General features: G+C 40.4%; 1 protein-coding gene across 2 annotated transcripts in view; it reads right to left on the bottom strand.

Moving 5' to 3' along the window:
* Nup44A (nuclear pore complex protein Nup44A) overlaps window positions 1-27,253 on the bottom strand; it is a 541,896-nt gene that overhangs the window by 27,397 nt on the left and 487,246 nt on the right. For both annotated transcript variants that reach the window (XR_011715428.1, XR_011715429.1), the window contains exons 12-13: window positions 5,313-5,522; window positions 2,450-2,651 (exon numbers count right to left, since the gene is read on the bottom strand). The gene's annotated coding sequence lies outside the window, so the exon portion shown is untranslated. The remainder of the gene's footprint in view (window positions 1-2,449; window positions 2,652-5,312; window positions 5,523-27,253) is intronic.

The following is a 27,253-nucleotide window of genomic DNA, read 5'->3' as shown; positions in this document are numbered from 1 at the left end:
CAAATGCAAGATTTTATGTTGCTAGCTCGTGTCTGCGTATGACTACCCAAACCCTCCCTCAGTACAAGCACATTCCGTCAGCCTGGCCGTCACCTCTTCCCTCACCACCGCCGCTCCCTGGCCGTCACCTCTTCCCTCACCACCGCCGCTCCCTCCCTCCCTAGTAACAACAACCTCCCTCATCACCCCCACCACCGCCACTACCTTCCTCCCTGGCTATCACACCCTCACTCTGAGTCTCTCACCAACACTTTCCCTCCCTCACCACCACCACGCCATTCCTCTCAGCAGCTAACAATTTCTATTCTACCAAGGAAACAGATGAATCATTTTCATCTGTATATGGGAGGGTTAGTTATCGTAGGGCTGGTAACTTCCTCGATGTGTCTACAACTAAGTATGGGGATTAGCTATCGTACGTGTAGCTACTTCCTCGCCATGTACTGTACAGGGAAGAACAGCCAGACAAACTGACAAAGGCGCCGTTTATTAAAAAAAAAAAAAAAAATACCCTGCACTGGTACGGTGTGTGACATGGCTTATGGTTTAGTGGCGACCTGAAACGTTTACTGGATTAAGTCGTCTCATTTTCTGCCGTGTTTCATGCTTGACAGGCACCTGAGGACATGCGGAAGTTGATGAGACCGGTCTCTTACCAGAGAGAGAGAGAGAGAGAGAGAGAGAGAGAGAGAGAGACTGCGTGTAATTACCTATTTTTGTAATTACGTACTTTTTTGTACAGTTAGGTACATTCGTGGGGCCTCCATCTCTTTAACTTTCTATAGTCATACATTCAGTCTCATAACTCATTTCATTCCACTCATTCACTACTCATAAAATAAAAGTACTTCTTTGTACCTTCCTAACAAGTTTCTTGCTCACATTCATGTCAAAGCCTTCGGTCATTCTATCCCTATATCATTCGAAGAACTGTTCAGTCTACGTTTTGCAATCTGGTTTCAAAATTAAACATCGTGATCCAGACACCCCTTGCTTCTCTCTTCCATGGTGAACAAATTTAAGGCCTCTAGCCTTTATCCATAGTACAACCGTCGTCAATTTGGTACCATCTTTGTTAAATTCCTCTGGACCTTCGCTTTTATTAGTTATCTGTGGTTCTTTAAAGTGACCAAAACCTGAGCATAATCAACAGCTTGCTGAATATTTCCTTATCTATGCACCTGAATGTAATTCTGATCATCAGCATACACTTTCTCACCTATACTATTCTCCTTTGGTGGAATTGTATACCCCAAAGATTCTCTCACACGCAGCGTATTTCTTAGATTATACCCATATCAAGGCTTTCTTTTGCTGTGTTCACCCTCGTTACTGTGTGATTTCTATGTGCGTATTACGGCTAGAGAGTTTTTACACGTGATATTCCTTCTCATCACTGTTTTTATGTATCGCTCCTCTGCACACACACAGCCTAAGCTGTGTTCATGTGTATGCGCGCCCGGGCCTGTGTGCGTCAGCGGCGCAGCGAGGGTGAGGGTTGGGGGAGGGGGAGGACAGCAACCACCCCAAGCAACTGTTACTGGGTGTGGAGGCAAACTATCTGCCATCATTTATTCAACGGTGCCCCTTTCATTAATATAATCTTCGAAATGCTGTTATAGCATATTACTGTCATTAGCAACAAAGATTTTGCTTTTTAAATATAACTTCTTTTGCGTCCAGGCACGCACCCCCCCCACCACCATCGCGCCTCACCCCCCACATCTTCCAACGCAGCACAAACAGGTAATCATCTACCAAGGGTGGGTCATTACTCAGGCGCCAGGCAGGCTCCGCACACATTTGTTTACATACACCAGTTGCCGCCACACGGCTCTCGCTCTCAGTCCCTCACCTCCGTTTTTGACCTTCTATATATAGGTAAGTTCTACGCATAGTCACATCAATTTATGCAAGGCAATGTTATATGCTTTAATGCATATATATATATATATATATATATATATATATATATATATATATATATATATATATATATAGTTTATGGCTATAGGAGGTTACTGTTTATCGGTGCTTCTCAGAGAAAATAAAGAATTCACAAGAGAAACTGAGAACAGAAATCAAAAGAATATAGATATATTCAAAGATGTATTTTATGTGGACGGTTAAGAACCATATGTAAATATGCCTATGATTGAGATTTATCAGTTGTTTTTTTTCAAATTCGATAATAAAGCTAGCAAACATTTTTGTTTTTTGAAAACTGGATGAAAAACCGTTAATGAATGATATGAGGAATAGGGGGAAGACAAAAAACAGACCGATGAAAGAAGTGGGAGTAGACAGGTGAGACGGGGAGAAAGGAGAGGTGCGGAAGGGGGGTAGGCTGGCGGAATGCAGGGAGGATCAGGGTAGGAGACAATAGTGAGGTAGCAAACAAAAGGCCTTCCCTCTTTCAACAACGTATATAGCCACAACCATGACTTACCTGTCTAAGATTAGGGATTCAGGCTGGAAGGGCACGATATCAGGAGATCAGGGGAGTGTATAAAACCCCAGGTTATCCCACAAAATCAAGGCCTGATATTCTGGGGCCGTAGACGCTTCATCCTATAGCTCGTACATTTCTTAATCTTTCACTGATGATACTTCGACGTCTTTCCCCAGCGGCATTCCTCATCGCTTCGCCACTGTAATTTGTTAATAAAACATCAAATAAAGAACGGTTTATTGAATTCGGGCAGACAGTTGGTTGAAAATATACAGCTGATTCATTACTGAACTGGGGATGGGGGAGTCATGATAGTTAAATAGTCATTAATCATAAACGAATTTATGATTAAGGTGAGGCTGAATATCTTTTATGTTTTGAAAAACCACAAGAGTGAGGTAAAGTTGCAGACGGACTTGCAGGGTACAGCTTGTTGGAGTAAACATACCGTGTAAGCGAAGTCGAAATCATGAGTGAAAGTGGTGTTCTCGCCTGGCTACTGGCGGGTCTCACTCTTAGTTTGTCTTCTCTTGAGTATAAAGTCATTATCTGTGTTACTTTAGGTTGAATTGCATAAAGTAAATATATATAAGAATTGTTTGGATTTGTGTTAGTTGCACCGTATACCTAGGCGGCGGAGGTGGGTGGCTGATAGCCGTGAAGCAGCTCCTCCCCTCCCTCCCTCCCTGCACACAAATGCACCCGCGCACCGAGACCCACTCTCACTGTTGTAACGTTCAAAACATACGATATAACTTGAATTTCTTATGTCAGTGTTTAAGTTTACATATAATCATGGCTAAGTATGATAGACCGATGGTTGAATCAATTGGTTATATCTTATATTTTTGTCTTTGTAAACCTTATCTTCAGATCAACAATCATTTTCCGTTACTTATAGCCCTAGGCGGTGGAAGTGGCTGACAGCATGTCGTTGTTCCCTCCCCACTTCCCAACTCTCTCTCTCTCTCTCTCTCTCTCTCTCTCCATGAACAAATGCACAGCTATGCAAGTGTTTTATTCCCGTCTGTTTCAACGCCACGAAAACAAACAGGGTAGAGCATTTCACATACACAATTCTATGTTTTTTTTAATAACCCGTCCAGTCCCCCTCCTTCTGAATGACCATGTAACTGAGGGCATTAAAGTGGCCCTCTATTTGGACCACGTCCCTCATACCGTAGGGACTAATCCACCCCCACATTCACAGCCGGGTGGCCAGCCATTGCCTCTTCATATATATATATATATATATATATATATATATATATATATAATGCCTGTCAAACCTTGTGTGAAAGGACGAAAAATGACGTTAGCCTAAATTCATTATGATCTGAATAAAGTAAATACACAACTCTACTGCGTAAATTCACGTTTCGCCAATCAGGACGAAAGACACGAAAAAGTGAAAGTAACTAACGGAGTGCTGTTTCGTCGCCAGGACTGTAGCTTGTAGAGACTATGCATAAAATCATTTATGTGAATTCCTATAACTTGTTTGTTTTTATCACGTACGTTAATATAGGAAGAAATGAAATAGAAAAATGACAATTGATTTGAAAGTGGTCCAATGATAAAAATTTAAGATATATAAATGAGTTTAATCACAGGTCTGTATTACTCAGCCATGGTTATGAATAAACACAGATATATAAGAAGTCCAAGTCATATCAAACAATGTATTAAACCTCGTTACAAGAGCGAGGGTGGGCCTCTGTGCTCGGGTGAGTCTGCGTTTAAACAAATAAATGAATAAATAACGGTTTATTGGATCTAGGCAGCCACTCGGCTGGAAATACACAGTTGAGGTATTACAGATATTACGGAAATGGGAGGTCATGATAGTTACTAATTGACTAATTATAAAAGATCTAGGCGGGCTGGATATTTCCACTCTTTGGATAAACACATAGGTGAGGTATGTATATCTAGATAGTCAGGGTGGCAGATATACAGGGACGATTAAGAAGTAAATAGTATGGTTTATACATTATACACTTGGTTAATCATTTAGTGAAGAGCAGTTACATTAATTCAATATAGCACATCGTTGACATACCTTATAGCCTGTCAGAAATGTGAGCTGTTCACTTGCATAGCTATGCATTTGTTCAGAGAGAGAGAGAGAGAGAGAGAGAGAGAGAGAGAGAGAGAGAGAGAGAGAGAGAGAGCGAGAGTTGGGAAAGGGGGAGGGGGAACATCGACATGGCTGTCAGCCACTTCTTCCGCCTAGGGCTATAATGGAACTAATACAAACCCAAACAATCCTTACGTATTTGCTTTATAAAAATCAAGCGAAAGTATCAAATTCCATTACATGTAGTATGTATCAGCTGGGTAATGAGTTCACACATTTATCTCTACGGGTTTCGAACCGAGAACGGGACCCACCAACCGTTCCCACCCTCCCGGGAACCCACCTAACCTAACCACTGCAGCCTGGCTAAAGCAACAAACTATTTGTTTGGGAATTTCGACCCCATTCTGCGCAATGTGTATTGACTCCAGCAAACTGTACTATGCAAGTCTATCCACAACTGTATAACATCCATAGCAATGTGTATTGACTCCAGCAAACTGTAATGTGCAAGTCTGTCCACAACTGTATATCTCCCTAGTCAACGTGGCAGATATACAAGGAGTATCACAGAGATAATTCTATGGTTTATACCTTATTTTTTCATGTTGTGTTTAAACCTTATTGTATTCATTTAGTAGATATTATCGTTGTTGTAGTAATATTGTAGTCGACGCACACAAAACTTTGAAAAAGTAAAGTATCTGGTTGGTTAGCTGTGCCCATGTTCATGAAATGTTAATGACATTCACAGAAGTAGGTACAGGACTAATCTCCTACCTGTTCGTGCAAGCAGTGGTTGGCACAAGGTGACTGTCGTGATGGACGGCAGTTAGCGGAGTTGTGGGGGAGTGGGTAGGTGAGGCCTCTGTGACAGGGGTGTACAGCGAGCGAGATGAGCAGGGCCTCTTCGTCGGTGGTGTGAGACGGACTCAGGTTGATTCTGCATACTCTCTTCTGCATTCCTTCCAGATGGTCCTTCTGTTTTACCTGGAATGGAGAAGGATCAGGTTAGGAAGGTGTTAAGTGAGCTTAGGTAGAATTAAGATGGTACAAACGCTTATGTAGGGACGCCGAACGGGTATGAGGACCTACTGGTGTTTACATCTGGATGACCACAGTCTCTGGCTTTCTAAATTACTAGAGAACATTCACCGGGCGACCACAATCTCTGACTCCCTAATCTACTAGAGAACATTCTCACTGAGTCGCTAGCTTACTCGGCAACTGGTGGGAGGGTTAGAGTATATGTCGCTGTCATGGTGTTTACACCAGGCGACCGCAGCTCTGACTTCCTAAACAACCAGAGAACATTCTCACTGAGTCGCTACCTTCACTGGTTCATAGGTCGGAAGGTTAGAGTGTATGTCAGTCATCGTGTTTACATCTGGATGACCACAGTCTCTGGCTTTCTAAATTACCAGAGAACATTCACCGGGCGACCACAGTCTCTGACTCCCTAATCTACTAGAGAACATTCTCACTGAGTCGCTAGCTCACTCGGCAACTGGACGGAGGGTTAGAGTGTATGTCGCTGTCATGGTGTTTACACCAGGCGACCGCAGCTCTGACTTCCTAAACAACTAGAGAACATTCTCACTGAGTTGCTACCTTCACTGGTTCACAGGTCGGAAGGTACAGTGTATGTCAATCATCGTGTTTACATCTGGACGACCACAGTCTCTGACTCCCTAATCTACTAGAGAACATTCTCACTGAGTCGCTAGCTCACTCGGCAACTGGACGGAGCGTTAGAGTGTATGTCGCTGTCATGGTGTTTACACCAGGCGACAGCAGTCTTAACCTCCTCGAGAACATTCTCACGAGTTCGTTAGTTCATTTGTAAAGTTATCTCATATATGTTCTCTTTCACTAATAAGATGTCGAGAATCGTGTGTGAAGACGGTCGGTCCAAATCAGACGCAATTCGCTTATCCAACTGAGAAAGCTGGGTGGGAGGGGGAGTTCGGATCGACAGCTGACCTTTGGCAGCTCGAGACAACCGCTGATACACGTCTGACCCCACCTAGGATTGCTCATTTCAGTGTGTGTGTGTGTGTGTGTGTGTGTGTGTGTGTGTGTGAAGATTCGCCGGGTCAAGCCTGACACAGGCTCTTGGTAGTGACAGCCCGTTCTTGGGGTGTGCCATTACTTGCATAGGTCGGGTTGTGTGTTAGCTCGGGTGCCGCAAATGGCAAATCTCGACGAGTGTGTCTGTGTGTAGTGTGTATGGAGAGAGAGAGAGAGAGAGAGAGAGAGAGAGAGAGAGAGAGAGAGAGAGAGAGAGAGAGAGAGAATACTTGTCTGCATAGATCGACTATGACTTCGTAGTCCTCGTAGGGCCAATCTTGAATTTACAGAGCAGAGAACAGTTCGTTGACGACTTTCTCTTATTAACTCAAGTTTCTATAATCAACTAATTTCATGGAATACTGACTGGTTTTAAGCAGCACAACAGAGTCTTATAGCGAAAAAGTAAGTTTGATGATGAAATGACATCAGTGGACATCCACCTAGTCTAAGAGGCCACCTCTCTCACTGACCTTACACAAATGATGCCTACGAGTGTTTCTCATTCACAAGTCATCAAATTCATCCTATTGTATACCATCATACAGATGATTTAAGTCCCTCAGCACGAGGGAGGGTACGACCCTTGTGTACGACGGCATGACCTCAGAGCACGACACTCTACGACCCTTAATCATGAAGGCCTGGTCTGTGGTCTATGGGTTAGATCAGCGGCCAAGCCTTCATTTCCTAGTGTCGTAACATTGTCCTCAAAAGCTCATTTATAATACGCTTCTCGCGATAGTTTTCTTGACCGTATACTTTTTTTTTTTTTTTTTAGAAATAAGAAATGACGTGCCTGATAAAAAAAAAAAACTTGAAAATACTGTGTTTCGCATAAATTTTCATGATTGTATGTATCCAGTAAAGTTTAGGCTCCAAGGTTCGTTCAGCTAATCTCTACGTCACCGATGTAACCGTAACACATATCTACGTCATAGATATTACCGTAACACATATCTACGTCATAGATATTACCGTAACACATATCTACGTCATAAATATAACCGTAACATATCTCCGTCACAGATATTACCGTAACACATCTACGTCATAGATATTACCGTAACACATATCTACGTCATAGATATTACCGTAACACATATCTCCGTCACAGATATTACCGTAACACATTCATTTCATAAATATAACCGTAACACATATCTACGTCACAGATATAACCGTAACACATAACTCATTCATTCCATTTTCTTTTTTAGGTTAGGGATATGTCAACTAAACCACACAGAGGAACAAAAAAAGAGAAATATTTCATTAAATTCTCGATAAATAGAATTCCTCTCGTGAAGTCACTTATCACAAATACACCTATTATGAATTGCGTTTCGTATGAGTGGTTTACATTTTAAATGTTACGGGAGACTGATTTAAATTAAAACATTCTCTTTTTTTTTTTTTTTTCCCCTTCCTTCTCTCGTTCTTTTAATAGAGATCTTCTATTTTGGTAGTGAGCGACGGTCTCAGCATTCACGCTGCAAAAACCAGTTGGCCATAACATCCTCCCATTATTGTGAGCTGCAAAATTTCATGCTAACATTTTTCGTGTGCCATTTACCGGAGTACGACAGCGGTTGATGCGCTGCCTGACAGACTGGGAGAGAGAGAGAGAGAGAGAGAGAGAGAGAGAGAGAGAGAGAGAGAGAGAGAGAGAGAGAGAGAGAGAGAGAGAGATACGACATATTCACCAGCGTCAAAATACATTTTTCTGATCCTCCTTGGTCGTGATTACACTGTGTTTACTGATACCGTCGCTAAAACTATTCTTTTTTTTTTCTCTTTTTTTTCCCCCTCTCTCTTTCCTAAAGCAACAATGAAAAAAAAAGGCAAACTAGCTGTGTGTTTCCCCAGGCAAGACCCTGACTAGTTTCCCTAATTTACCAACTAATATACATTCACACCTTACCATTCTGTCTCTCCTTTCGTGGAGGAATTCTCTCATTTTCTTTAACTCTCCTCCGTTACTTTTCTTTCTAACAAAATCAGCTTGTTAACCCTGGCCTTTGACCCGACCCTTACGAGTCTGGTCAAAGGCCAGTGGTGTTTGAGGGCGAAGTGAGGATCACGTTTGGTCGTATGTTATGATACGTTTGTCGCGGGTGGAGCGAATTGTAGGCACATAGAGAGGGTGTTGTGACAAGGCGCTTAATGGTGTCTACCTCTCGTGAACACATGAGAGTGAGAGGGGAGGAGGGAAGGACATACGGCATTCGTTCACGAATATCAGCGTTTCTGAGGTCGTTCTTTTCTTTAAATGTATTTCTCATTCCTCGTTGAATTATATGCATCACATGACAATTTTTCCAGAGCTCTGTCACGCTTTCTCTAATCATTCACGTCTAATTGGGTGAAACATCCAATTACAGATAATAGCCTAACTTTTATCACCATTTGATGACCCACAAATGATTCATTTATGTGCATATATATATATATATATATATATATATATATATATATATATATATATATATATATATATATATATATATATAAATATATATATATATATATATATATATATATATATATATATATATATATATATATATATATATATATATATATATATATATATATATATGGTATGGTATTGCAGTGGAATTTATTAAAAAAAAGGGGGTGACTGTGTTGTTGACTGGTTAGTGAGGATATTCAATGTATGTATGGTTCATGGTGAGGTGCCTGAGGATTGGCGGAGTGCATGCATAGTGCCATTGTATAAAGACAAAGGGAATAAAGGTTAGTGTTCAAATCACAGAGGTATAAGTTTGTTGAGTATTCCTGGGAAATTATATGAGAGGATATTGATTGAGAGGGTGAAGTCATGCACGGAGCATCAGACTGGGGAAGAGTTGTGTGGTTTCAGAAGTGGTAGAGGATGTGTGGATCAGGTGTTTGCTTTGAAGAATGTATGTGAGAAATATTTAGAAAAACAAATGGATTTGTTTGTAGCATTTATGGATCTGGAGAAAGCATATGATAGTGTTGATAGAGATGCTCTGTAGAAGGTATTAAGAGTATATGATGTGGGAGGTAAGTTGCTAGAAGCAGTGAAAAGTTTTTATCGAGGATGTAAGGCATGTGTACGAGTAGGAAGAGAGGAAAGTGATTGATCCCCAGTGAATGTCTGTTTGCGGCAGGGGTGCGTGATGTCTCCATGGTTGTTTAATTTGTTTATGGATGGGGTTGTAAGGGAGGTGAATGCAAGAGTTTTGGAAAGAGGGACAAGTATGCAATCTGTTGTGGATGAGAGAGCTTGGGAAGTGAGTCAGCTGTTGTTCGCTGATGATACAGCGCTGGTGGCTGATTCGGGTGAGAAACTGCAGGAGCTGGTGACTGAGTTTGGTAAAGTGTGTGAAAGAAGAAAGCTGAGAATAAATGTGAATAAGAGCAAGGTTATTAGGTTCAGTAGGGGTGAGGGACAAGTTGATTGGGAGGTAAGTTTGAATGGAGAAAAACTGGAGGAAGTGAAGTGTATGTGGTTGCGAGGCATGGGCTATAAATAGAGTTGTACGACGGAGGGTGGATGTGTTGGAAATTAAATGTTTGAGGACAATATGTGGTTTGATCGAATAAGTAATGAAAAGGTAAGAGAGATTTGTGGTAATAAAAAGAGTGTGGTTGAGAGAGCAGAAGAGGGTGTTTTGAAGTGGTTTGGTCACACGGAGAGAATGAGTGAGGAAATTGACAGAGGATATATGTGTCAGAGGCAGAGGGAACGAGGAGGAGTGGGAGACCAAATGGGAGGTGGAAAGATGGAGTGAAAATGGTTTTGAGCGATCGGGGCCTGAACATACAGGATGGTGAAAGGCTTGCAAGGAATAGAGTGAATTGAAACGATGTGGTATACCGGGGTGGACGTGCTATCAGTGGATTGAACCAGGGCATGTGAAGCGTCTGAGGTAAACCATGGAAAGTTTTGTAGGGTCTGGATGTGGAAAGAAAGCTGTGGTTTCGGTGCATTAAACATGACGGCTAGAGACTGAGTGTGAACGAATGTGGCCTTTGTTCTCTTTTCCTAGCGTTACCTCGCGCGCGCGGGGGGAGGGGGATGCCATTCATGTGTGGCGGTGTGGCAACGGGAATGGATGAAGGCAGCAAGAATGAACGTGTACATGTGTACATATGTTTATGTATGTATACGTTGAAATGTATTATGTGCATGGGTGGGCGTTTATGCATATGCATGTGTATTTGGGTTTGTTGGGTCATTCTTTCGTCTGTTTTCTTGCGCTACCTCGCTAACGCAGAAGACAGCGACAAAGTACAATGAATAAATAAATTTATGCATATATATATATATATATATATATATATATATATATATATATATATATATATATATATATGCACAACTAGCACGAACAATAAAAGAACATCTTCCTAAACTTCTGTCTATTTTCCAAGATTCCTGAGGAGTTCTTGGAAAATACACGAAAGCTTGGGAAGATGTTCATTTTCTTTTCTGAGTTATGAAGATTTTGCCTGCTAAACGTTACCACTATATATATATATATATATATATATATATATATATATATATATATATATATATATATATACTGTTCAAGCCTTGTCACAGAAACTAACTTGAAATGGAAGGAAGAGGGAATACACACACAGTCACACGAGTAGCCAGATCTAGGGTTGGTATAGCAAACGTGTCCATAGCAAAAAGGAAGGAATAACATTAGTGTTTTGCGAGATGTATATACGGATGGTATTCCAAGTGCACAGCGGGTGATAAGTTCCAGCGAATGGCACTTAAGTACCCTACGCATAGCACCCATCCGACAGGCAATAAGTACATAGCATACGATAACGAGACTCAGTTGACTGGCACAAACTGCCCGCCGTACGGCGAGTCCCAGCGGACCGGGACTACGCTATTTTTTTATAACTTTCCAATAGACCGGAACTACGCTATTCTTTTTTTTTTTTTTTTTATAACTTTCCAATGACCCGAGGGTAACTACTGTAAGAGGGTTGGGGCGGAGGGGAGGACGGAATAAAGTGAAACATTATGACGGAGACGAGACAATGGACCAACATGACAATGACTGCACTAGACTCGTTGAAGGATCACTTTAGGTAATGGTGACACAGTACGGAGCGCTCAGTGGATGCCTAACACATCGGATATTTTTTCCCGCTTAACTTTTTACGTCTACGGAGGGAATCATACACATGGAAAATAGTTAGATTATCGAAATGAAACAAAATGCATCGACTTTGCATTTCTCGTTAAGCCTGATATAATGTGGAATATATTCAATTATATAAATAATAAAGGGAAGAAGGAATTTTTCTTGAATATGGCAAACTCGCAGTGGAATGAATCAATTGCTTTTAACCCTTAAATAGGAAGTGAAGAAAACGACTGGGTTATTTAAGAGGCACTAAAGATAATTTATTTGTTGGGTGTATACACGAAGTACGAAACATGGAACTTGTTTCCTAAAGTAGATATTCACTCTCCCTCTCCTTACATACAGTCAATAAAAACAGGTATAAACTTTTATGACCACTGTAAAGGGATCCCTTCCCAGAGAGAGAGAGAGAGAGAGAGAGAGAGAGAGAGAGAGAGAGAGAGAGAGAGAGAGAGAGAGAGAGAGAGAGAGAGAGAGAATATGTGGCGGTGCTAATCTAGCCAACATACATTAGAACGGTATTCTTTTTCATTTTCTTTCCTGGCCACTCGATCTTTCCAGCCTTAAATGTACCAGTCATTACACCGGTCGGGTAGTGCAAATTTGTTTTATTTGAAATTCATCAGAACAGAAAACGTTCGCTAACAATTATCATCGTCACATGAGAGTTGAATTATATTCCAATGCTATTCCTTGCCAAAGATTTCGTATGAAATAATTATCATCTTTATTATAATTATCTATTATCATTATTATTATTATTATTATTATTATTATTATTATTATTATTATTATCATTATCATTATTCAAACATTTCAATTCAATATGCTAGTAACATTAGCCAATTCCATCCAGTTAGTTTCTTAAATATTTTCGCTCTTGCATCAGCCTTTTTATACATTTCTTGATTGTATTACTTTTACATTTCAATAATTCATGTAGAATATCACTGTAACGTACGAAACGAATTAGTCACTGAAGGATGCTGTCTTTTACCGCAAAATGCTATGATCATTTGAGAGTGCAATTTACTGTGGGCGTTGAACGAACATTTCCCGGTGTATTTTGTAGGCGCACAGTCAAGCCAAATCATTCTAAGTGTGTTGATGAATACGGTCATTTTACCACATATTCTGAATATCAACTACGCTCATCACAGTCTTTTATGGTCATAAAGGAGGCCATAAGTGAATATAATGAAATGTTTATAGCTGTCGCCATCAGTATGGATCGTCTGTTGAAGCTACCCGACTTGCGAGCAGTTGCCAAATACCACAGATTATTTTTGGACGATAAAATTTTATAGTACCGTCATCATTTTGACTGAGGCAACGTCTTTCTCGAAATAAATCATATCTTATTCTGTATCTATATTTTACATAGACTTATGAAAAAGGTTTTATGTTTAATGACGCAGTAACATGTTGCCATAACAGTTTATATATATATATATATATATATATATATATATATATATATATATATATATATATATATATATATATATATATATATATTGTGGGACAGTAGCGATAATTAGTTTTTAGATATCAAAAAGTTGCTCAGCAGTTAATTAAAGGGAAAAGGAAGTGTAAAATATGTCTTTTAAAAAGGACTACGTCACGGTTATCAAGAGGGGGAAAAATGTTCCAAAGTTTCGAGATTTTGGGGAAAAAAGTCATCAAAACGTTGGAACCTCGAGGTGCCAACAGACACACTGGGATCATGTGACGCAGGAGCTTGCTAGTGTACTTACGTTCTTGGCAATTATTGCTGATAAGTATCATAGTTGAATCTGCTGCTCTCTCAGCGTCATAAACAAGAACCTCCATTTTAGCCTTCCTTGCACTACATAATGGAAATATCTTTAAGTTTATATACACGATTTTCTTTCAGTTTAATACTAATTTGCTATTTACTCGAATGCTACCGTATAAGTGACTTGATTTGTAAAACGTATAAAATCTATCTAATCTATATTTTTTTCAAATGTTTTTAAAATATCTAGTCCTTTAAATATACTTTAAATTCGGTTAACAGTAATGGTGTAGCGATTCTAATGCCTTACTTGATTGATCAAATTCTTTGTATTTCTTATCTCGCACTTATGACCTTTTTTTCGTGGCATTACTCCTTCCATTCCAGCTTTCCTAGAAGTCATGACAGCTATTCTTATGGCCTCAGTCGTTACGTTTTACTATTGTGTTTATCATCATTGTATCAAGATCAAGCACACCTTGTTTATGCTGAATACGTGTCCGTATGAAATTTCGCATTTCGCAAGGAATGCAAATGTATTTTGACCCCATTAACCTAAGTTCTTATGCCTCCCTCTTCGAACTATTATAATCTTTCACCATGACTTGTCTACAAACACACATTCACCCTTTTCTATGTCAGGCGAATATTTATTCACATACCTCCATGTCTCTCTGCCTTGCACTACCTAAGTTAGCAAACACTTTGAGAAAGTCATTTCGTTCGCTGTGAAATTTACTCGCTGCTTGATGCTCATCAGTACGATGCCCATTTCACGTGATACTGTTTTTCTTCGTGTCCCACCCAATTGCAGAATCTACTCAGTCCCAGTTTCCCGTAAATTTTTACATCGTTTCAAAACATTATTTTCTTGCTCATATCCTTTTCCAGTCAGGCTTATCAAAAACTGTTTGAATAATGTTTTTGTTATACGATATCCGTGAGAGCCAACTATTACCGAAATAATCGTGAAAAGAGCCATAATAATAATAATAATAATAATAATAATAATAATAATAATAATAATAATAGTAATAATAATAACAGCAACAACAACAACAATAGTAATAATGATAATGATGATGATAATAATAATAATAATAATAATAATAATAATAATAATAATAATAATAATAATAATGATAAGAATAATAATAATGATAATGATAATAATAATAATGATAATGATGATAATAACTCAAAAACACCTCCGCCTGGGCATTTTTGACCTGTGGTCTTACCCAGTGGATGAGGACGGCTTTCTGAGCTCTGCGGGAGCCCCACAGAAGGGGAGGATCCTGGGGTATGAAGGAGAGTTTAAATATATATCTAATATACAATAAAGGGGATCACAGGAGAGATGGGAGTCGGAGCAGCTATGATTATGGCAACTACACAGAGGTGAACAAGTTCTTTTGAGAGTATCACTTGGGAAAGGGGAGGTTGTTCTTTAACCTGAGTATACACCAATGATATAAAAGATTCCGTGAAACCTACAGTGAAGGTGGAAGAGAATGGATACCTTTGTATGAAATAAAATATAGAAGAAAAGTTGAGAAAATAAAAGAGAGAGACAGACATGGTTCAATAAAGGATGCCTAAAAATGAAAGAGCTTTTCCCATCAGAATTTCAGACAGCAGTTCGCTTGAGGTTGTAGTGGCAGACAATAAAGCTGGAATGGTGATCCAGGAGGCAGGGAGGATCCCAGAAATACCCTCAATGTACTATGAAGACAAAGACGACATTGTAGCCTGCCAGCCAGCCAGCGTTGGAAAGAGAGTGTGCGGACAAAGCAAAAGACAATCAAGAGACAATCCAAAACCTTTTCTGAAGTTTATCAGGAGAAATGTACAGGATTAAGAACACTTAGTCTTCCTAGGGGATTTAGAGGGAAGAACTGATGAAGATGATGGAGGATATATATATGTGGCGAGCTGAATAACAGACGTAAGTGTTTTCATAGTGGAGGACATTATTAACCCAAGTGGAGGACACTATTAACCCATCATCAGCAAAATAGGATGGGGCACAGTCTTGGAAAGTGTGGAAAACACATGACGAGGCTACTAAAACCTCATGACCCATATAAGGCTGGCTAATAAAACCTCATAACCCATATAAGGTTGGCTATTAGAACCTCATAACCCATATAAGGCTGGCTATTAGAATGTCATGACCCATATAAGGCTGGCTATCAAAACCTCATAACCCATGTAAGGCTGGCTATTAAAACCTCATAACCCATATAAGGCTGGCTATTAGAACCTCATAACCCATATAAGGCTGGCTATTAGAACCTCATGACCTATATAAGGCTGGCTATTTGAACCTCATGACCTATTAAGTTGCTTGAAGTACTATTTAACAGGTTACTAGAGGAAGGTATAGTTCCAAAGCTGAGGAAAAGGGTGTATGCCATGCCTATGTTTAAGAAAAGTGATCACATAATTCAGCTGAACTACAGACACGTCTGCCTAACAAACGTGGTCTGTAAAACAATGGGAAAGATAATATGAAATCAGTGAAAATATACTTGTTAGGAGGAAACTACATGTTGGGGAGACAACACTACAGGAATGATCCACAGTGAAGAAGATGGAGATAGATTGGTAGACTTTGCATTACTGGACTGCCAGAAAGCCTTTGACAATGAGCCATACTGGAGGTTGAGGCTGGATCTCGAGGCAGGAAGAAAAAGGTAGACACCCTCACTGGAGAGAATATTACCCAACGGAAAGTGACCAAAAGACAGAAGTTAGAAGGGTGTTCTCCAAATGGGGTGGGGTCACTCAGTAGCATGTTGCTTAGCTCAGTCTTGGGCCCAGTGCTCTTATGGACTGACCTCTTCCCTGAACATGTTTGCAGATGATGCCAATGTCATGAAAAAAAAAAAAGTAAATGATAATAATAACTGCACCAACTTCCAAGGGGAACAGAGCAATTATTCTTCATTAAGTGACTGGGGCGATGGGGTAAGAAGTTCGGCGAGTGATGTACTTTTTTTTTTATGGGTTTGAGAATTTTGCTTCATCAGAATCAGATAGATCGTCATTATAGATTACGGTCAACATGTTCTAATTTTGGCGCGAGGCAACCAATGGTGGCTCTCTCCGTAAAACTTGCATCGGGGAATATTCACACTAACAGGGCCATCATCATCATCATCATCATTTTTTTTTCTCCTGTATCTGGTAAGGAGTAAAATCCTAAACTTTCAGACGCAGCGAAATTATTTCTCTCTAATATGACTCTTGAGAAAATATATTACACAGCATTCCTTCATTTCTTTCAGAGGCAGAGGAAAAGTGGGATTTAATGATGTCACAAATCTAAATTTCAACTACTGCCGCTTTTTGAAAGGAAACACGATATATATATATATATATATATATATATATATATATATATATATATATATATATATATTGGAAAGGATCACAATTTTGCGCGTGATCAAGATATTCCTATGAGTCCACGGGGAAAATGAAACACGAAAAGTTCCCAAATGCACTTTCGTGTAATAATCACATCATCAGGGGAGACACAAGAGAGAAATATGATATCATATATATATATATATATATATATATATATATATATATATATATATATATATATATATATATATGCTATCTTTATACTATATACTATCTTTCTATCCGTTTTCCGTCAAATCATCAGTCCATCCCTTGCTATAACAGATCTACTTTATCTCTATGCCTCTTATCTACTTTCCCCTAATCTACTTCTCTTCTTTCTCTCGAGATAGTAGGCAGCAAGCAGCCACCAACTACTATGGCTATCAAGTTCCCTTCTTTGTCCCGTGTGGCTGTTCTTCCCTTCTCTTCCTCACGTCCACGTAAGTCGCTGGCATTCACTCTACAAACACAACACATCTACAACGTCTAAAATATTACCTTTTCCTCCTTTGTGCAATAAGCGCAACGCGGCAGCTCTGGCTAATGGCAAAATCTCATTGTAGGACTTGGCAGGCAGGTCCTCTCCCTGTCTCCCACTGTACTCAGCATTCAAACCCCATTAACACTTAACCCTCTTCTCCAACACTGCAGCTTTACTCTACCCATCATCCACATTCTCCTCTCTCTCTCACTCTCTCCCTCTTATGAACTCGATCTCCATTTCCAACGCGAATCTTTTCTTTTTGTTTTTTTTGAATCCCCTTTCACATCCGTTCCTTACTGAATTTGTACATTTGTTTTTTTTCTAGTGCAATACACGAACGATCATCTGTCCTCTGTCTTTTGTCTATAAACAACGTAGGTATTGATATCATATTTTCGTCTCCCGTATCTCTTAACTTTTTGCAGCTCGCTCATCACTGATACTGAGGTGTTTTATCATCTATCTATCTATCTATCTATCTATCTATCTATCTATCTATCTATATATATATATATATATATATATATATACACACACACTCGCCTCGCTCCTGTTATGGTACTGTATTTGGAAACTGGATCAAGTTTACGGTTTATTTCGTTTTTTGTGACGTTAATTAGAACATAAATGAAAAAAAAGAAACGGGAAAATTTGTATGTTGTTTTGGAGCGCGTCAAACTTTTTCTTTGGGCAGGAAAACAGTTTCTTGACAAAAACAAACTGTCCATATGTTTGTTAACGAGAAAGTGGACGACCCCGGCTCTCCCGATCAAAAAGACTCATACATGACTGAACTTCACGCCATTTTACTAGGTATCATTTATATTTTGTAACTCAATATAGATATATACAGGCATCGCTGTATATCATTTGTCAAGGTGTTGCCTGTGTGGTGTCGATATATGTTCGTATATCGCGCCCAATCACTCACGTTGATCAAATGCCGATAAAAAAGCTAAACAAATTCGCAATTATGAATTTTAAATTCTCTCTCTCTCTCTCTCTCTCTCTCTCTCTCTCTCTCTCTCTCTCTCTCTCTCTCTCTCTCTCTCTCTTATCTTATCTGGTTGTGCCACAGGGAACAGTACCATCCTAAGCACTAATTATGATAACCATATCATATATACAAACGGTGAAAATAGACGGAAGAGGAGTTCGATGCTTTGAAGATGACAATAGAGTCAGTGATACGAGAGGATTGAAGACAAGACATAGGGCATAGACATGAAGTCATATGTGGGTAGAACAGAATGTGATGGAACTCAACGAAAGATGAATATGGACAAATAAGTCATAACATAACTAAATCTATACAAGTGACACCCTAGGAAGAACTCACAGGGGAAGAAATTGAATGCGAGGAAAACCGGAAAGATCTAGAAGTCATCATGAAAGAGGAATTTCAATTAATAGACCATACTGATATGATAATGATGTCCGGTTAAATAATGAGTAGTATGTTAATGCTGTCGGGTTAAAATAATGAATGATACGATAATGAAAAGTTTCATAAGAGGTGAAAAGTTGATGATGAATATGCTTAATCTAAATATCTCATATCAATGTCTCTTCCCCGTACAACTATAATGGCTAAGGGAATGCAGTGAAGTCACTCAAAACGAAGTGAACTTGTAAATTTTCCATTATCGTATTACCTACGTTCTAAACAGTTATGCTACCATGTGTAGTATTCCCTCAATATACCCTTCTGGATACTAGTGAGGAGAAACACGGGCCACGGTTGGTATTTGATCCTTATCGAAATAAGATATTATGGTTCGCTTGCAGGCGATTATGGCTCACAGGGGCAACTACGATATATGTTTTGTATACGTTTATCATTTTTGTTTGGTTTTACTGTTGCTTTGACAGGATGCTCAAAAAAAATTCTGTTTATATGTACTATAAATTACAAGTGATCACAAATGTGTTACTATTCAATATTCTTTCCCCGTAGCTCTTTAAGTTTTGGAACGGCTACTGAACGTAGAGTAAAAGAATTTTTTTTTTAATCAATACTTTCTTTGCAGTTTCCCCTTTTTCATTCTATTACCGTTTTCTCTTCGCTGGTGTGGGAGGGACGTGTTCTAAGAGGCGGGGACGCGGCTGATTGCTTTGGCATTGTTTTTAGGATTATGGCGTTATGAAGTTTCCTCTCCCGGAAACGACAACATTGGCCAAAGCTTGAGAAGTTTCCTCTCTGGAAACGACATCTGGGAAAGCGTAACTCACCTTCTCGTTATTATAGCTAGTTCTTAAGGAAGGAGGCTTCGGCGTTGATGTACTGCAAATGAACGATTAGCGGTGGATGCAGGCACAAGCAGGACATACCGAATTGGTCCTGTTTACGTACGTTCGATTCGGCAATGAAATCTCAACCTAGAAAACCCTTCACAAATTTCTGTAAATGCGTCTATAGAACTTGTACGTAACGACGTCTGCCTTAAGTGAGCATCCAGCAGTCGATAGCCATCAAACCTAACGGTGTGTAAGTACGCAATTCTTCACTAGGGTTATCTTGTGAGAGGATAAGGAACTGAACGAATCGTAGTCCACACACCACGAAGCAGCAGGATTACTTTCCTTGATACTTTTCACACGGGAAAATGGTGACGTAAAACGGGAGAAATGAAAATAAGTATCGCTATGCGTGTGTGTTCTAGCCTATCGCTGCTTGACGAAGGTGGAACCACCGGATCCCTTAACATTCTCCGGAGTTGGTGTAGAGTGTGGGATTTTCGGTGTAGTACCTCTTACTTCAACAATCAGTTTGAGTTCTCATCAAGTGGGCACGCCTCTGAAACAGAGGGGGGAAAAACTGTGGGGCAAAACCACTGTATATCAACAGCTGAGAGAGTGTAAAAAAAAAGATGCCACTGTTACCACTTAACGTCAGAGTCTACGAAGTAGAACATAAACTGGATGGACTGTGTCCTGCTGCGAACGGCGAACGAACATTCACCCGACACTTTGTTCGGTTTCTATAAAGTTTTACTCAGCCTGTCAGTCGATATGCGAGCCGAATGAAGCTGTAACACCACAAGAAACCTTGCCCGTAGGGTCCAGAAATGGTTGATTGCCTTTCCTGTTGATGCGTTCCATACAATGCCTTGCCATGCACCATAACGTTTGAATCCGACTGAACCCGAGTTCTGCGAATATGTTGGGTTGAATACAGGATGTATAAGGTTATAGGAATTGAATCAATACTTATGGGATCTGTTCCACACACAGAGAGGATCAGACTCCTATATCTCGATATAGACATCTGAAATAACTGTTTACCTTCTGAACCAGATGAATCCTGACGGGGTTAAATGGAGTATATGTTTTGATAACGATAAATTTCATTAATGATAGAACCTACAGGTCATCTGTGGCGTTAAGATAGGCCAGTTATCTTTATATAATTTATGGTTATTGGTATTTTACATGACGCATTTTTCATCTAATGCCGAGTTTTCACTTTCCCTCATAACTCAACCCCTAACGAGTTATTCAGTATCGAAAAATCGGGTTTTAAAATCTTAAAAGGGAAAATCCAACACCATTTTATCACAACAGTGACAACAACGATTCTACACAAAGAAAACGTAAATTTGAATTAGAGAAAACGTGTGTCGGGTCACTGGATAAATCACCTTTAATTAGCAAGAAATGATACGTATGTCGGGTGCCCTAACTAACCTAACCCCTAGATCCAAAAGAAGACTAACGACAGAATATAAGAATTAAATGAAAGAAAGAGAATGAAAAGTAGGAAATGGCGGGAAAATAAAGAAACACTGATGTGGATAATGAAAGATAAGTCACGTAATTCTTGTTATACGAACAGATAATATATCTATCAGCAACGTTTTGCGAGACAACAGTGGAGAAAGCGGTATATCATGACACACAGAGTATATCATTAAACAGCATACTCTAACGCTGAATATGATGCAAACGGTGATAGACATATTCTAAATCGTCTTTTTTTTTATAACGCACATTCCTGATAAAGAATCCTTCCGTTATTGTTAAACATCTAAATAACAAGACTGGGAATTAGATATCTTTTTTTCTCTTCTAAATATCGTAATTTCTTCTCAGTGGTGGTGTAATGAGACGTGACCCAGAACGGCCAATTCCCACCACACTAAAATAACCCTCAATGTATTTACATTTCCCGCGTAATCTCGCGTTAATGATTATTACACGTTGGTGAGACCTCGCCTCCCTCCCAGCAGTCCCCCATGTTGTGTCTCTCTCTCTCATAGTCTCGTGGACCTTGGAGGAAGGAGGCGTTTTAGTTGTCTTTTCTTACGGTACCAGCGAGAGGCAGGGGTGCACTGTAGAATGGAGGGGCGGTGAAACAAGCGGTGTAATAATACGGAATAGGGGAAAGTGTAGGGAGGTTATGGTGCAGGGTGTATTGGGTTATAGTGCTGGAGGGTTATGGGACGGTTGGATGCGGTGGAGAGAGGTCATGGTGGGAGTAAGTTACGGTGCTGGAAGGTTACGGTGTGGGGAGGTTAGGGTAGAGAGGCTACGGTATGGAAGGTCATAGTGCGCGTTGAAGTTAAGGCTAATGGCGCGTTAAGGATCTTTTGAGGCCCTGGGGCTCAAAAAAAAAAAAAAAAAGAAAAAAGGTCGGATCTGCTCAGCTTTCAGGCCCCCCCTCTAAACCATCTCCCCTCCCTTCTTAATACGGTTAAGGAGGATGCTATACCATCAAGCGCAGGTAAAGTTCTTGATATTGAATCCTGTAGGCCTTGAGCGTGACCAGTGACCTGGTAGTACGGTAGTACCAGATCACGATCACGATGACTGACCACGATGACTGACAACGATGACTGATCACGAAGACTGACCACGGTGACTGACAACGGTGACTGATCACGAAGACTGACCACGGTGACTGACAACGGTGACTGATCACGAAGACTGACCACGGTGACTGACAACGGTGACTGATCACGAAGACTGACTACGAAGACTGACAATGGTGACTGATCACGATGACTGACCACAGTGACTGATCACGGTGACTGATCACGATCACAAACACCCCCTCATACCCAGGCTGCAACTTCCATACTGAAGACACTGAAGACATTACTCCTCAGATGTCCTCTGGTAACGTGCAACATATAAATACACACAAAACCAACACGCTTCTTTCCTGTTAACCTGTGGTCCCGCTGCAGAAGTCCTAACTCGAGTTAGGAATACAAGACATACTTTTTCTCTCGATTTTAACCTCTCCTCTCTCCTCCAGCTGTCGGTAATTACCTCACCTCTTAGAGGATTTGAGAAGCAATTGATTCTAATGGTCGCTGTTTTGCAAGCTGAGGCCGACCACTGTTTACGTTCGTGTTTGGACACAAATGCCCCATAATAGCTTGCCAAATGGCGACCATAACATTATCATACTTTTCAAATAACATCGAAATCAAGACAAGTCTCGGCCTTACGCTGTGGGAGGTTGCGTATGGTTGTCAGAGGTTCTGTTGATTCTTAACAAGTGATTCATTCATCTACTTTTACGTATTAGAAACGCCCCATTTTCCCCCTGATCTTCCTAACCCGCGCCATCACTGCCCTACCTTATCTCGTAGGATAAAAAAAATTTGACGCTCCAAGTCGCTCTTTGCCGGTGTTATATCATTCTGTGGAGACTGAAAGTGTCACTGGAAGGAAAATCCATCAGTGCCTTAAGCTGTTCATGGCCCGTGACTTAACGTAAGTGTCCCACCGCTACTTTACCATTCTGTTATTGTCGACTTGACATCAGTGATGCTAATAATTTTGTTATGTGTGACGATAATATCTGGATTAGTCACAATAACAACATAATAACAATAAGTACAGTGGTAAGAAAAGAAAAAAAATAAAATAAAACTGTACTCGTTACGACATAACACAAAGAATCTGTTGTTATATTTCTCGTGTGTGGAACCCACTCTTATATTTTCCCTCTAAAAGATTTTATTGTTTATCTTTTGGGCTGGATTTTTCTCCTCTGAGTTAGAGATAATTTTGTTGTCTGAAATATGCTTCCGTAATGTCCCCACCCCTGAATACTTTCTCTTGTGGACATTATATGTTTTTTGGGGAATACATTCTTTTCTTTAAACAGATTCTTATCCTGTGTTTTGCCGGGAATTTGTAAGACTTCCCTGGCGTGAAATGTTGTTGGCAGATGACGCCGTTAACTGTCTGTACTGTAGTCGCCAAGTTTATGGAGAAAGATTTGGTGTCATGGTTTATTTTTTTTTTCCCCAAAATGTGCGAGACGCGTCAACCTGGATGAAGTGATCTCTTTGCGTCGACAGCAGTGAGCAAGGATGAGAAAGTATGATAGTGGAGAATGCAAGCCAACCCTCCACCCTTCCCCTACACAGACACACACACACACACACACACACACACACACACACACACAAACTGTTCAAGCTGGCTTTGTGATATAGATCCATAAAGTCCGTATTATTCATCTCAAATCATCGTAGTTATTATTTCATTTACTGTTAAGAAATGACTAAAATAGCCGAACAACATTATGGAAATGAACATAAAAACAAAGAATTAGTTTTTTCTTTCTTCAAATACTCCTCAGTTCACAAAGTGACCAGCTCTTCTTTGCCGGTTACCCGAGTTCTTGTACAAGGAGCACATAAACGGGTACACACACACACACAAACACACACACAAACACACACACACACACACACACACACACACACACACACACACACACACACACACACATACACATCCGCAAGCAAACACAAATTATCGGACGTACATACAGAGACGAAACCATGCACGTAAACACACAACCATACTATTATCATCATTATGATGATGATGATAATGATGATGATGATGATGATGATAATAGTAATAATAATAATAATATTAATAATAATAATGATAATATTAATACTAATACGAATACTACTACTACTAATAATGATAATAATAATAATAATAATAATAATAATAATAATAATAATAATAATAATAATAATAACAACAATAATAAGAATAATTTGATGATAATAATAACGATAATAATGATTATGATTATCATCATCGTTATCATAATCATTATCATTATAATCATCATTATCATATAATCATAAAAACCCCTTTAAAAGAGCTTCTACAAGAGTAGGACAATGATGGACTAGCAAATCGAAGTCCGGCAACGCCAAAGCTTAGAGGTGTAAGAAAAGAAGAAAACAGCACAACCTCTACCTCTCAGGGGTGCTATTGGCCACAATACTGCGACAGCCCTTGTCCTCGTCAAACTGTCAAGATTTATCATCATGATAACCAGCAAATATTGCATAAAATATTGCATAAATATCCTTGTTATCCCTGGGGATAGGGGATTAAGAATACTTCCCACGTATTCCCTGCGTGTCGTAGAAGGCGACTAAAAGGGGAGGGAGCGGGGGGCTGGAAATCCTCCCCTCTCGTTTTTTTTTTAATTTTCCAAAAGAAGGAACAGAGGGGGCCAGGTGAGGATATTCCAAAAAAGGCCCAGTCCTCTGTTCTTAACGCTACCTCGCCAACGCGGGAAATGGCAAATAGTTTAAAAGAAAGAAAAGAAAATATCCTTGTATTCGTGTTGGTGATGAAAACTCTGATCTTGGTTACATCAGATCTAAAAAGGAAGCAGTCGAAACAGCAATAGCAAAATACGCTGTGCAAGATTTCGGTACGAGGACTATGAATAAAACATAGGCATAAACAACGTGAGGCAAAGAGGGATTGCAAATTTTTTTGTTTGTTTGTGTATAAATGAATATGTGGTTGTCTTCACATCGACAAATTCACCCGAAATTATCATACAACATTCCTAACTCCTTGTGCTCGAGTTTACGCTCCTTCAGTATGACGGTGCGATCCTTGAGCACGACGGTACGATCCTTGAGCACGAGGTGTACGATCCTTGAGCACGACGGTACGATCCTTGAGCACGAGGGTACGATCCTTGAGCACGAGGTGTACGATCCTTGAGCACGAGGTGTACGATCCTTGAGCACGACGGTACGATCCTTGAGCACGACGGTACGATCCTTGAGCACGAGGGTACGATCCTTGAGCACGAGGGTACGATCCTTGAGCACGACGGTGCCATTCTTGAGCACGACGGCACGATCCTTGAGCAGGACGGTACGATCCTTGAGCACGAGGGTACGATCCTTGATAACGAGGGTACGATCCTTGAGCACGACGGTACGATCCTTGAGCACGACGGTACGATCCTTGAGCACGAGGGTTCGATCCTTGAGCACGAGGGTACGATCCTTGAGCACGAGGGTACGATCCTTGAGCACGACGGTACGATCCTTGAGCACGACGGTACGATCCTTGAGCACGAGGGTACGATCCTTGAGCACGAGGGTTCGATCCTTGAGCACGACGGTGCGATCCTTGAGCACGAGGGTACGATCCTTGAGCACGACGGTACGATCCTTGAGCACGACGGTACGATCCTTGAGCACGACGGTACGATCCTTGAGCACGAGGGTACGATCCTTGAGCAGGACGGTACGATCCTTGAGCACGACGGTACGATCCTGTAGTATGATGGCGTGGTCATTAACCTTTCCCTAAGAGGGTCAGGTCAAAGGCCAGGCCATCATACGCAAAGGGTCGTTCCGACGAGCTCAAGGGGTCGCATCTTCAGTCGTACGGGCCGTCGCACCATCGTAATCGTAGGATACATATACCATCCTGCTCACGGTGTGTGTGTGTGTGTGTGTAAGGTCGTGCTCAGAAGAGCGTCGGATCATCGTCCTCAAACAAGAAGTGTGAATCTCGTTGTGTAAGAGCACATCTCCCGCGATGAACCAGAGGAGGAGGAGGAGGAGGAGGAGGTTGACGAAGAGGAAGAGGAGGAGGAGGAGGAATAGGAGGAGGAGGAGGAGTGAGAGGAAATAAGAGTGAGGAGGAGGAGGAGGAGGAGGAGGAGGAGGAGGAAGAGAAGCTCTTTATCATCATAATATTCCAGCTGGGAGAGCTAATAACACCTTCAAATTTCACCGGGGAATATAAATTCATGTAACGCTGTATCCTCAATTTACGACCGAGCATTACAGGCAGTATCGTTAATCTAACCTAGTGTAAGTATCTAACATGCAATTTACCAAAATATACTTCCCTACAGCCTTGTAAGACACTATGAGTTTTCTCAGTGGTTTTTTTCCCCCTTCCCGGGACGTTGGTCGTATGAGGGAATTCTCGTACTTGAAAAGATGAATAGCAGAAATATACTTTCCATCGATGTGTGTTCAACTACACAGCATCACAGAGGGAGAGTCATTTCTGATGGGAAGGGAGATAATGGTGATAGAAGTTATGTTAAGTAGCTTTAAGTACGTACACACACACACACACACACACACACACACACACACACACACACACACACACACGATACATGACTGATGAAAAACAAGCCGAGGAAATGCACAGTAATGGGTATGGGACACGGTGAAATAAACGCCCAAATATGAATATCATCTAACACGAAACGAGGTGTTGGAATATCCGTGTGAAATGGTCGTGTGAGATGACATATTCCCTGACCTGTTGTCATAGTCCCACTTTAGAAGAACAGGACACAAACTGTCCACATGCAAGTACTAGAATAGCATTCAAGGATATGCATAAGCAAATATTCAGGGAGCTGTTCACGGCTTGTTTGTGGACGAAACTAGAAAATGGTGTTCAGGTTTGGTCACCGCACCTAAGAAGCACAATAGGTTAACATATCCAGACGATATATAGAAAAAAAGATGAAACCAGAATTATGACA

This window comes from Panulirus ornatus, chromosome 38 (genome assembly GCF_036320965.1).
Source record: "Panulirus ornatus isolate Po-2019 chromosome 38, ASM3632096v1, whole genome shotgun sequence".
Classification (NCBI taxonomy): Eukaryota; Metazoa; Arthropoda; class Malacostraca; order Decapoda; family Palinuridae; genus Panulirus; species Panulirus ornatus.
This window is presented reverse-complemented; position numbering and strand designations above follow the sequence as displayed.